The 11,193-nt window shown below is 34.4% G+C and overlaps 1 protein-coding gene across 2 annotated transcripts in view; it reads left to right on the top strand.

The window, feature by feature from the left end:
- The first annotated feature begins 265 nt into the window (after positions 1–265).
- Positions 266–11,193, top strand: part of LOC134743601 (uncharacterized) — a 106,902-nt gene continuing 95,974 nt past the window's right edge. For both annotated transcript variants that reach the window (XM_063677161.1, XM_063677160.1), the window contains exon 1: positions 266–412. The gene's annotated coding sequence lies outside the window, so the exon portion shown is untranslated. The remainder of the gene's footprint in view (positions 413–11,193) is intronic.

Here is an 11,193-nt window from a genome sequence, read left to right as displayed (position 1 = left end):
TGAGATATAGCCTGGTGACAGTTGTGACAGACGGACAGACGGACAGACGGACAGACAGACAGACAGATAGACAGACAGACAGACAGCGGAGTCTGAGTAATAGGGTCCCGTTTTTACCCTTTGGGTACAGAACCCTAAACATCGAATCTTTAAAAAAACGGAGTATAGATATTAATATCCAAATGAACGGAGCAACTACCCAACCAACACAAACGAGTCTTACCTGTGTGCGTGCACCGTCTTACCTGCGCGTACGCCTCGAAGAAAGCCTCGCTCAGTGCTGACCTGGCCGTCTCGCGCGCCGGCGGCGATCATGTGACAGTGCCTCCGTGCAGTGTAGTGTTACTGTGCTAGTACGTTCACCTCAAACCCCTGATAGTGTTACGGATTTTACGGACCTGCTCACAAAACGGTAAGAATTCTAAAACCTTTCTCAACTCCCTTTAAAACTTACTTAAGGTGATGTGAAAGTTCCTGATCGAAGTTCGAAGAGTCAGTTGTTGACACACTTTTGGTTCAGGTGTGGTGGACAGGTGGGCGCGCCTCTGTGTCAGTAATACGTGTTCGGCCAAAATTCCGATCTCTCGGGACCGCTTTCGTACACAACTTTCTTCCGGCAAGATTTTAGTGCGCGCTTTACAACATTTCCGTGTACCTACGCAGACCGAGATTTGAAACCGGCCTAAGGTTGGGTATACGACTCATAAAAATCTCCTCAACCCTTAAGAACCTTGTCGTTTTAATATAACTGTATGCTTAGTTTGACAGCACGTATAAGGTGTTACAGCAACACCGGTTTAAGTGTATACACGTAGAGCTTCGGAAAAAACGCTATTGAGGCGAAGACATCAACGCGCTTTAATGCCACTTGTTTCCTTATGATAATTTTTTTCGTTATTAATAATACTCTGTTCCTCGGGCCTTCTTTAAATTATTGCTAGAAAAACGATATATTTTAGGTCACTATTTGTAATTTTTATTCCTTTTATATATGTATCGTATCGACTTTTTTACAAAATTGGCACAACTCGACTATAGGACATACAATTTCAGAAAGAAAAATAATAATATTAAATTATTATCATCGTGAACAACTGCAGGCTGAAGGCAAACGAGAACAGCCTTCATATTGAAATCGTGGAACGTCGGCACAGCTTAAAGTCAACTTTACTGCCTGACCAGTTAAGCTATTATTTGAAAGTTAAATGTACTCGAGTCAATAGTGAATGCAAATTTTGCGCCTTACCATACATGTCAAGTTGTGCGTTTCCTGTTACAAAATAACAATATTTCTTCAATTGAAAAATTCTTTTTGAATAATAATTAGGTGTGACGTTTGACAAACGGCATCATTTTGTTGGTTTTGAAAAGAACGATAGGTATCTAAATACATTTGTATGTCAGTAGCGTTAGCGCCTTGATTAGCAGAAAAGTGTTAGGTACCTGAAGCGCTAGGTTTATACTAATTGATATTACTAAACTACCGTACTCATTTCTCAATCTTATCCAGTCGGAAACAAAAACACGCGTCAAAGCTAACGTTTCCTTACAGTTTTTGTGGAATCCGCCGGCAGGGAGCATCTCGTGATGAGGCTGGACCGGTTTCCCCCTCCCCCTCTACCCGGCCACTCACGACGCGGTTGAGTGCATCCCTTTTATCTCCATTTATGTAAAATCTGCATTATCACACTGTTCTAGGAAACGCAACAGACATTGCCCGTTGAGTACTTACCTGTTATGACTGTTATGAGGCGATTTTTTACCTTTTTACTTTAAGCTGTTAATGGATATTATTTTTTAATACAGTTGCTCAAAAAGTGCTACTTTTCGTGGCTGTTTAGCGTGCGGAAAGTTGGTTTTCGCGAACTAGTGCTTTTTACTTTTCCAATTTTTTTTAATTTTTACTTGTTCCAATTCATGACTACTTATTGATAAGTGTTAATATTAGTTTCCTCTAAACGTCGTAATCAACATAAAAACCTACTGTTAATGTAAGAATACGAAAAATATGCATATTTCATATTTTATTACTTACCTCTTCATCATTATAAGTATTATAACACGTTTATTTTTTAATGCTGAAAAACCGTTCTTAATAAGTTGTCTGCATAGAACGGAACGCCTGTCAAAGAAGAGGCGTATTTTCTTACTGCAAGAATGTTTTAAGTTTCCAAAGGCAACATTCGAAATTGTTTTTATAAATATACAACACACAAATAATCGTAAATAACGATATTTAGATTAGTAGTAGTACAATGTTTTAATATTTACAATTGTTTCTGTTTTATAGAACATGAATTTGAAAAAAAAAACTTTCATTGAAGTGGGTTCAATAATAATAACAAAATCTATTCTAGTCGGATAAAAGCTAGAAAAACACCTCTTCATAATGTCAATGTCAATGATGTCAGTGTCACAGAATTAATAATATAAAAGTTTCGAATTCCATTCCTTACTTGTTGCTTTTCTTATTTTTTCGCAACTGTATTAAAAAACGTCGTTCGATACACGTGCGGATATGTTATTCTTCACTCTTCCCGAGTCTTGCCACTCGCCTACGGCTCGTGGCAAGATATCTCGTTACTCGTGAAGTAATGACATACTTTCCGCACTAGCATCGAAATGTACTATTATTACGAATTCAAGAAAATATTGAAAGTAGTAGGAGTAAAAACTACCACGTTTATTTGCGAACAGCCAAAATTGGAAGCATCTAGGACATCTAGGTACTATATAGCTGTGTGTGTGTGACTTATTTTGCAAAAGTGTCTTTTTATTGAAAAACACTTGAAAAATAAGTCTGTAAAAATGTACAACAATTGTATAGCATATATGATCATTTATATATACTCTTTTGGTTTCATAATAAAGTTACTATGTTTCTACTCGTAAAAGCGTGTTTCAATAAAAATATACGTCAAGATTGTTTACCCTTTTTCTAATGCTAAAAAACAAAGTAGGTGGTGCGTATAGCGAAAATGAGATGATAGCTTGTTAGGTATTTAAATAAAACCGTCGCTGTTTACTGTCGTGTCGTCTATTCAATCGCAAACCTCGTTTCAAACATCGAAATCGTGTTTGAACTTAATGGTTGGAGAGCCGGCAGTAAAGTTTCGAACCAACGTGATACCGCGATGAGATGCACAATGGTTTCCCATAAAACTGATGCTAAGTCCGAATTTGATAGTCTGCCACGGCGGAACTAGCCGAAAGTACAAAAAAAATAGCCACTTCCGGTGCGAAAAAGGGGGGGTCATTTAACCCATCTGATACTACAATAAAAGCTATGGCATCAGTTAGAAATTTACTGGTAGATACAGAAAAGCGAAATCTGCCAGTATGATTCCTGCCGGAAGTGCTTGGCATACGCTCTCAAAGGTGACCATCAGGACCCCTAAATTAACCCATCTGATACCAGCATGAAACCAATTCCAGTCGGTAGATATGAACCTTCTCTTCAGGAATATATAAGTCTGCCAGGGCGCTTTCAGCCGAAACACCTTGACATACGAGATTATGTGGCGCAACATCCGTGGTACCCGTATAACCCGTATTTTGGAATTGTACATATTACGGACATTTCAAATACTGCAGGCTTATTAATTTATTACTCTATGCTTATATTTGTATATTATTACGTTATTAATAACACATATTTATAATAAATTAAGTTAAAATAAATTAAATAATGTGATTAATATGATTAATAGTCATTGAATCAGTCTATATGAATCGTTTGTCTTTGTCTGTCATTTTGACTTATGTATTTGTAAGAAAAGGATAAAACATAATTTAACTAATTCAGGCTCGTAAAGTTTAACGAATAAGGGGGTATTAGTATTCATAGCTAAATCAGGCTTGTAATGCGACATAAAATGATTTTTGGTGGTTTCTTTTACGCTTGAGGCGTTTTTTCACCTATTTGGTGTATCTAATCACTATCTTATGTAGGGGAGAGAGGGGCAAGACGAGTAAGACGGGGTAGCGGCTTTATATGGCGAAACGACTGACCAACCATCAGAATCCCGTTAACGCATGACGATGCGTCGCCATCATAGCAATCAGTTCGCACAGTGACCGGCTAGACAAATGGTGTCGTTAATTATTTATTTGCAAAAAAACTGTTTTTGTCATATTCCTTGTTATTTTTAGGGTTCCGTACCCAAAGGGTAAAAACGGGACCCTATAACTAACTCCGCTTTCTGTCTGTCTGTCTGTCTGTCCGTCTGTCACCAGGCTGTATCTCATCAACCGTGATAGCTAGACAGATGAAATTTTCACAGATGATGTATTTCTGTTGCCGTTATAACAAACTATAACTAATTGTTTATAACACCTGTATTCATTACCTGTAATGCACAATTGATGAATAAATGATACTAAAAACATAATAAAATAAATATTTAAGTGGGGTTCCCATACAACAAACGTGACTTTTTTGCCATTTTTTGCGTAATGGTATTATGGTACGGAACCTTACGTGCGCGAGTCCGACTCGCACTTGGCCGGTTTTTGTGTTTTATTTGGTTTGCGTTTGTTTCCTTATTATCACCAGCACATATATACTGTTAATTTATTCCTATGGCCCAGCAATCACGCCAACAGCTAAGGACTTGTTTGGTTTCAAGTACGGTTTATTTTACAAAAAACTTTCGAATTTCATTAGGCACATGGGGCAAGATGGGGTACATCTTGACGGCCGTAGTTTTAAAGTGATAAACTGATGAAGAATTGCGGATTTGAATTTATTTATTCTTCAACATCAACATCAACATCAAACATTTATTCAGCAAATAGGCCACAGGGGCACTTTTACATGTCAATTTTTACAAACAATAAAATTAACCCAACAAACAATAAAATTAACAAGGGAAGATGGGGTACATGTTAGCTGTAAACACATTTTCTGTCTCTCAGACGACTTAAGAAATAAAAGTAAAACAGTTCGTGAGAAGTTATCAGACGATGGACCCAAAAGCCAAAAATTTAAGTTTTGTTTAGGCCCTAAATATAATATTTATATGAATCATTCTTATCTTGTCCCGTAGGGGTTCCCCATCTTACCATACTTGGGGGGCAAGATGGAGAGAAGGCACTTTTGGCCATTTTAATTTATTTTTAATTTTATTATCTAACTAGAGAGTTCCTAGTAAGTGTTGATTATGAAAGACTGATTACCAAAGATAAAAATAAAAATAACAAAAACTTAAAAAAATAGCATTTTCAGTTTTATTGGACTTGAAACATTAAGTATCCCGTCATGCCCACCTCTCCCCTACATTTCTTGACGTTGACGCAAAACTGACTTAGTTTAACATTCAGGGTGTTGTTTTATAACACTACAAATTGAGATAACTAAGGTCTGTTTTTTTATTCCGTAGACTAAAATGACGTTTCATATGTAAGACATGACATTTCTTAGTACCACATGAAATGTCATTTTAGTCTACGGATTACGGAATAAAAAACAGAATATAATCTATTGGAGTCTTAGTAATAGGGTCCCGTTTTTACCCTTTGGGTACGGAACCCTAAAAATGATTTAAAATGTTCATATTTGGATTATTGGTAAAAATCGTCCTTGACGTTGAAAATCCTGTCTTTTTACACCCGTTTACAATAAGTATGTAATAATAATAATTTTGTTCATTTTGGTAAATAAAGGATATTGTAATTTGAAATTATTGTATTATTTATATATAAGGTGCTAACAAATTAGCTACAGAAATTTTACGAGATGGTTGGTACTTTACACTAGAACAATTAACTTTTAATAGAAATTAAGAAAGTTTCTCATAATTTTTATTTTATTTACCGAACAAAATAAATAAACTATAATTCTATCTAAAAAATAATCATCATGTATTTAACTGCTTGTTTGTCTTAAATGTCATTTGATTTATCAGCGTGAAGTGGCCAGTTAAGTTTTATATTTAAAAGAGGTTTTAGAATCTGTTCAATGAGGTCTCATTTAATTATCTCATTAACAGAGTTTTTTTACAAAGCAAATTTGTTTTCCTATTTTCTCAAAATAATATCATAAAACTTATAATGTTTCATACTTACATATACTTCAGGAGCCGAGTACTATCAACTGTAAAGATATCGGTAGCTAATTTGTTAGCACCTTTATAAGGCAAACAAAGAAGTACAAAGCCGTAAGCAGGTATTAAATTAATGCCCAAATTATATTGTGTATATTAATAAATTTGAAATATATGTTATTAATGGCATAAAAATATACAAATATAAGCATTAGGTAATAAATCATAAGCCTGCAATAATTAAAATGTCTGTAATCTGTACAATTCCAAAATACAGGTTCCACGGATGTTGCTCACATAATCTCGTATGTCAAGGTGTTTCGGCTGAAAGCGCCCTGGCAGACTTATATATTCCTGAAGAGAAGGTTCATATCTACCGACTGGAATTGGTTTCATGCTGGTATCAGATGGGTTAATTTAGGGGTCCCGATGGTCACCTTTGAGAGCGTATGCCAAGCACTTCCGGCAGGAATCATACTGGCAGATTTCGCTTTTCTGTATCTACCAGTAAATTTCTAACTGATGCCATAGCTTTTATTGCAGTATCAGATGGGTTAAATGACCCCCCCTTTTTCGCACCGGAAGTGGCTATTTTTTTTGTACTTTCGGCTAGTTCCGCCGTGGCAGACTATCAAATTCGGACTTAGCATCAGTTTTATGGGAAACCATTGTGCATCTCATCGCGGTATCACGTTGGTTCGAAACTTTACTGCCGGCTCTTCTACCATAAGTAAGTAAGTACCTAGTCAAACCACGTATGTTTGAGTTTTATCCAAACCCTTTCTATACAATTTCAATAGGGATGATGACACATGTTGAATTTTTTAACAAAATCTAGTAATATAGATAGCAAATGAGCAATTTATCACAATAATCTGGATATTAAAATAATAGGTAAATACCTATATGGAAATGATACAAAAATACAGGATCTAAGTTTCAAAATTTAGTTTTTTTTTACTTCCAAAAAGGAATAAATAAAGATACCATTCGATTTCTTTTATCCAAAAAAAGATTGTATGGCAACTAAGCGATACGCAATATTTCACCAACAAAATCGCAATTTTACTTATTTTCCATACATTCCACATGGGCTCTCATTGACCTTGAGGTCACGTTCAGTTATCGTTTTGTTAGGAGCGTTTCGCGAGTGAAGTACCACTGTCGGACTATCACTGACTCGTCGTGTTGACTATCATTTCTGACTTTTGTATTGCTTTAATGCAATGGGTCCCATATAGACATTTATTGATACCAAAAACAAACCTGATCGATTGATACCATAAAAAATTGTCATCAAGCCTATTGAATACATAGACACAGAACCTTTGACGGAAATCGCTATTTGAACATTGTACTATTGGTAAATGTTTATGGTTACACAGTTAGACACACTTCCGGCATAATTCATTGGATAAATATGATAATTTCAATACGCATCTCCATTGAAATATAGATACACAAATCGTTGACTCATTGGAACATATCAATGTCAATTTAAAACCGTATTCATTTCATAGAACCATTTTTAGCTGTCTTAAGACGGTTCTATGAGATTCCTTCTTATAAGTATTTAAAACATAAAAGAAATCTACTTGTTTAGATGCTCAAATGCTTACCCATGGCATAGAGTAACCTATACTAGAGCGGTACTGTCATAGTAAATTTTGTAACCACAGTAAATTCACTGCCATCTATCGACACACTTTAAAACTAAAAATGAAGATTTATAAAAATACGATAAAATGTATTTAAATATGGATAAATGATATTTTTTATTTGCATTAATTATTTTTATGATTTTGACCCATGTTCTTTCACTGATATGCGTTAAAATTGTTAAATAACAAACGAAACGGTCAACGCCATCTATACGACAGTAGACCAAAGCTAGTAGCGCCCTCTGATCGAGAATCAAAATTTCTTGATTTTCGAGGCACGTTTTTTCCTTAGACTGTATCCATCTATTACGGAGTTATATCTATCTTTGCCCATGGACAAAAATTTGGTCACGTTCCATTATTCCATTTCGACACGTAATTTAAAGCCTGCCGGCTAGCGGCCATGCCACGTAATCATATTAATTACGTCCTAATAATATTATTAATAGTTGTGTCTCAGCCCTTAACCAATTCCCTTTCAAGGTAGGTAATTCAAGGTCTAATATTTGTTGTTTTGCATTTTTGTAATTCATTCAAAAACTACTTGCGTTAGTATGCCTTAACAAGTTAACATTAAAATTAAATGTTTATTAACTGGTTTTTTTTTTACATCCTACACAGTGAGATCGATACTTATTAACCCAACTTAGTTACTTGAACCTTATTTTTATACCCTATATATTTCTCGGTTTTCATGGAGCAAAGTGCAAATATAAATGAAACTTTTATATACATGACCCCTTACGCACTCAAGAGCAATGAACACGGGTTATCTTCTTTAGATGTTTGATATTATGTTTCGTTTTACAATTTACAATCCCTTTAAGCTAATCTACGTTATCAAAGTTCCCTCAACCATCGCCTTCAACTTGTTAACTCCGTACCTTATTACACGAAGTCACCACTACAGTTTGTTAATTTTCTATCTCAGAATTCTCGTCAAAGAAACTTGCTGGCGATCGGCCGAGTGGATCGAGCGTGCTTGTTAATTACTCCTAGCTTCATGCCTTGTGGACACAATTCTTGTTCATACAAGGGTCCATATTTATGCGCTTTAGCGTAAGGTACTTACTGAATAATGTTATGAGAAACTGCACTTACGGTCAGTTATCTATGACGGGTAATTTTATTTTATTTTAGTTTTCTTTTTTTGGCGAATAAACAGACATAGGCAGATAGTACAAAAAAGAAGATATTGGTTTAAGCCCGGTTCACATTTGTCTGTCGTGTCGTGTCGTGTTGTGTTGTGTCGTGACGCATATCGTTTTCATACATTTAAGCCCGGTTCACATTTGTCTGACGTGTTGTGTTGTGTCGTGACGCATATACATTAATAAGTACAACCTATATCCTCAGACTGAGGCATTGTCATCGGCCAGAGGTATAAAATGCAAGATCTAATAGACACTAAACTAAAATACACTGACGATGATAATGATAATTACAGTGATGACAAGATTACTAGTAGGGATAGTAATTTGATTGAGATGTGTAGTTAATAGGGGCGTAATTCACGTATGCGGTTACATGCACTGTGCCACATCTGTGAAGAGTGTGAAGGTCGATGTATGATATTTCTCGTAATTAATTAATAAGTATTAGTTATCAATGACAGACATATTAGACAATAAGTTTCTACCTCAGTATCAAATTTTCAAATTTATAGATAATAGTGCTATGACTCTCTACATAGTAGTGTAAATTTCAATTAAAATTAAAGGTCGTTTCTTAAAGTTAATAATTAACTTAAAATACCCAACAATTGAACAAAATCTTCCCTCTATCAAGTATCAGGTCTCAAAAATAGGAGTAATCTTCATTATCATAAGAAAATACATTTTATCAATTCTAAACAAACTATAGAATTATAAATAAATACTTAAGTTAAATGTAAAAATAAACTTAAGTGTAGCATAATTCCTATTAAATTACTGATCAAAAACATCTCTTGAATTACTCTGTATTAGTATTAACGTTTCCATTAATTATTAATGTTATTATACTATACATATATTTGTTTCTTCAGGTAGAGTCGATTTTCATTTACTATATTTGTATTGAGGAGAAAAATAAAACTAGGTAGTAGAGTAAGATAAAATCGTACTGATTCTCTGAACAAGCTCATCTGATAGAGTTGGGTCGATGACTTGTAACGACTCAGATACCGGGCCGATTACAGTGCATTTTGTTTTCATTAAAAAAATCAACCTTTTCTTTTATAATACAATAAATGTACGTAGGTACCTACTACATATGTATTTAAAGGCTAGTTCCTGATTTAAAATACATAATTATTTTCTTTAAGTAACATCGTAGGGTAGAATAAGCAGCTAAGTAGATATTCACAGATAGTATTTCAAAAACATCGATAGATTACCTAACCTAAATAATCTAAGTACTCATCTAATAAAATTATGCATAAATATCATGTTCGTTTCGTGGTAAAAGTGTACCTATCAAAATGCGAAAATAACACGATAATGGTGTGTGCATATTTTTTTTAAGTATTTGTACTTAACGTTTTGACGTTGCTAAATAGGCACGTTGTTACAGAAAATGTGCTGACATGTGCATCATTTATCACACATATTTTGTACGTGTAGTTATTTAATCTTTATCAATTTTTAAACACGTGCCTGCTAAGTTTATTTATATAATATATTATAATCTATCAAATAGATTGACATGAAAATAATTTTCTTTATATACTTCGCTTTTTTTTCTAGGATTAGAAAGAACTTCGCAGAAATAAGCTTGTGGTTCCAAATCTGGCACTTTTACGGTAAAATTTAGAAGTAGGTAAATTATAAGTATTGACCATGCTACATTCGATAATTCCATTAATATTAACAATTAAAGAGCCTGATAAAAACTGCACGCTTACTTCTGTGGAGTTCTTTCTAATCCTAAATAAACGAAGTGTACTAAATTACTTCTTTTCTGACAAATGTTGGCTGGCGTAACTTAGTTGGCCGTTTGCTGCTAAACCGCCGGAAGGATTTATCCAGTTCTGACATGATTCAAATTTAGCTTTGCATGAACTATTTAAGCAAATTTTGATGTGCATCGACGCCATCGACATAATTGCAAGCTGGTTACACGTACAAAGCTAATTGTTTGCTAGATCGCAGTTTGTAAACTGCAAATCTCTGAGCATCGTGATTGTTACAATATGAAGCAAATAGATAAAGAAAACTAAGGTCATTATAACCGTGGACGGTTTAGCATAATGACGCCGATTCTTAACGTAAACTTTAATCATAACCCTTGTAGCTCTGAATATAATGTCGGTAGTTAATTTTCTCAGTACGATAATAAAGAAAAAAAAGTTACTTTTCCGTAGCCTTACAACATAAACTCAAAAAAAATCGTATTTAATATTTTAAAAGCTATTATTTCAATTGTTTATATTATTAAAGTATCTACTTACATATATGGATGTTTTAAGAGGCAAAACCAGAATCCAGTTCCAAAAAAATAATTAGGTA

Source organism: Cydia strobilella, chromosome 8 (genome assembly GCF_947568885.1).
Source record: "Cydia strobilella chromosome 8, ilCydStro3.1, whole genome shotgun sequence".
NCBI classification, from domain to species: domain Eukaryota; kingdom Metazoa; phylum Arthropoda; class Insecta; order Lepidoptera; family Tortricidae; genus Cydia; species Cydia strobilella.
Note: the sequence above shows the minus strand (reverse complement) of the source record. Positions and strands in the feature narration are given on the sequence as shown.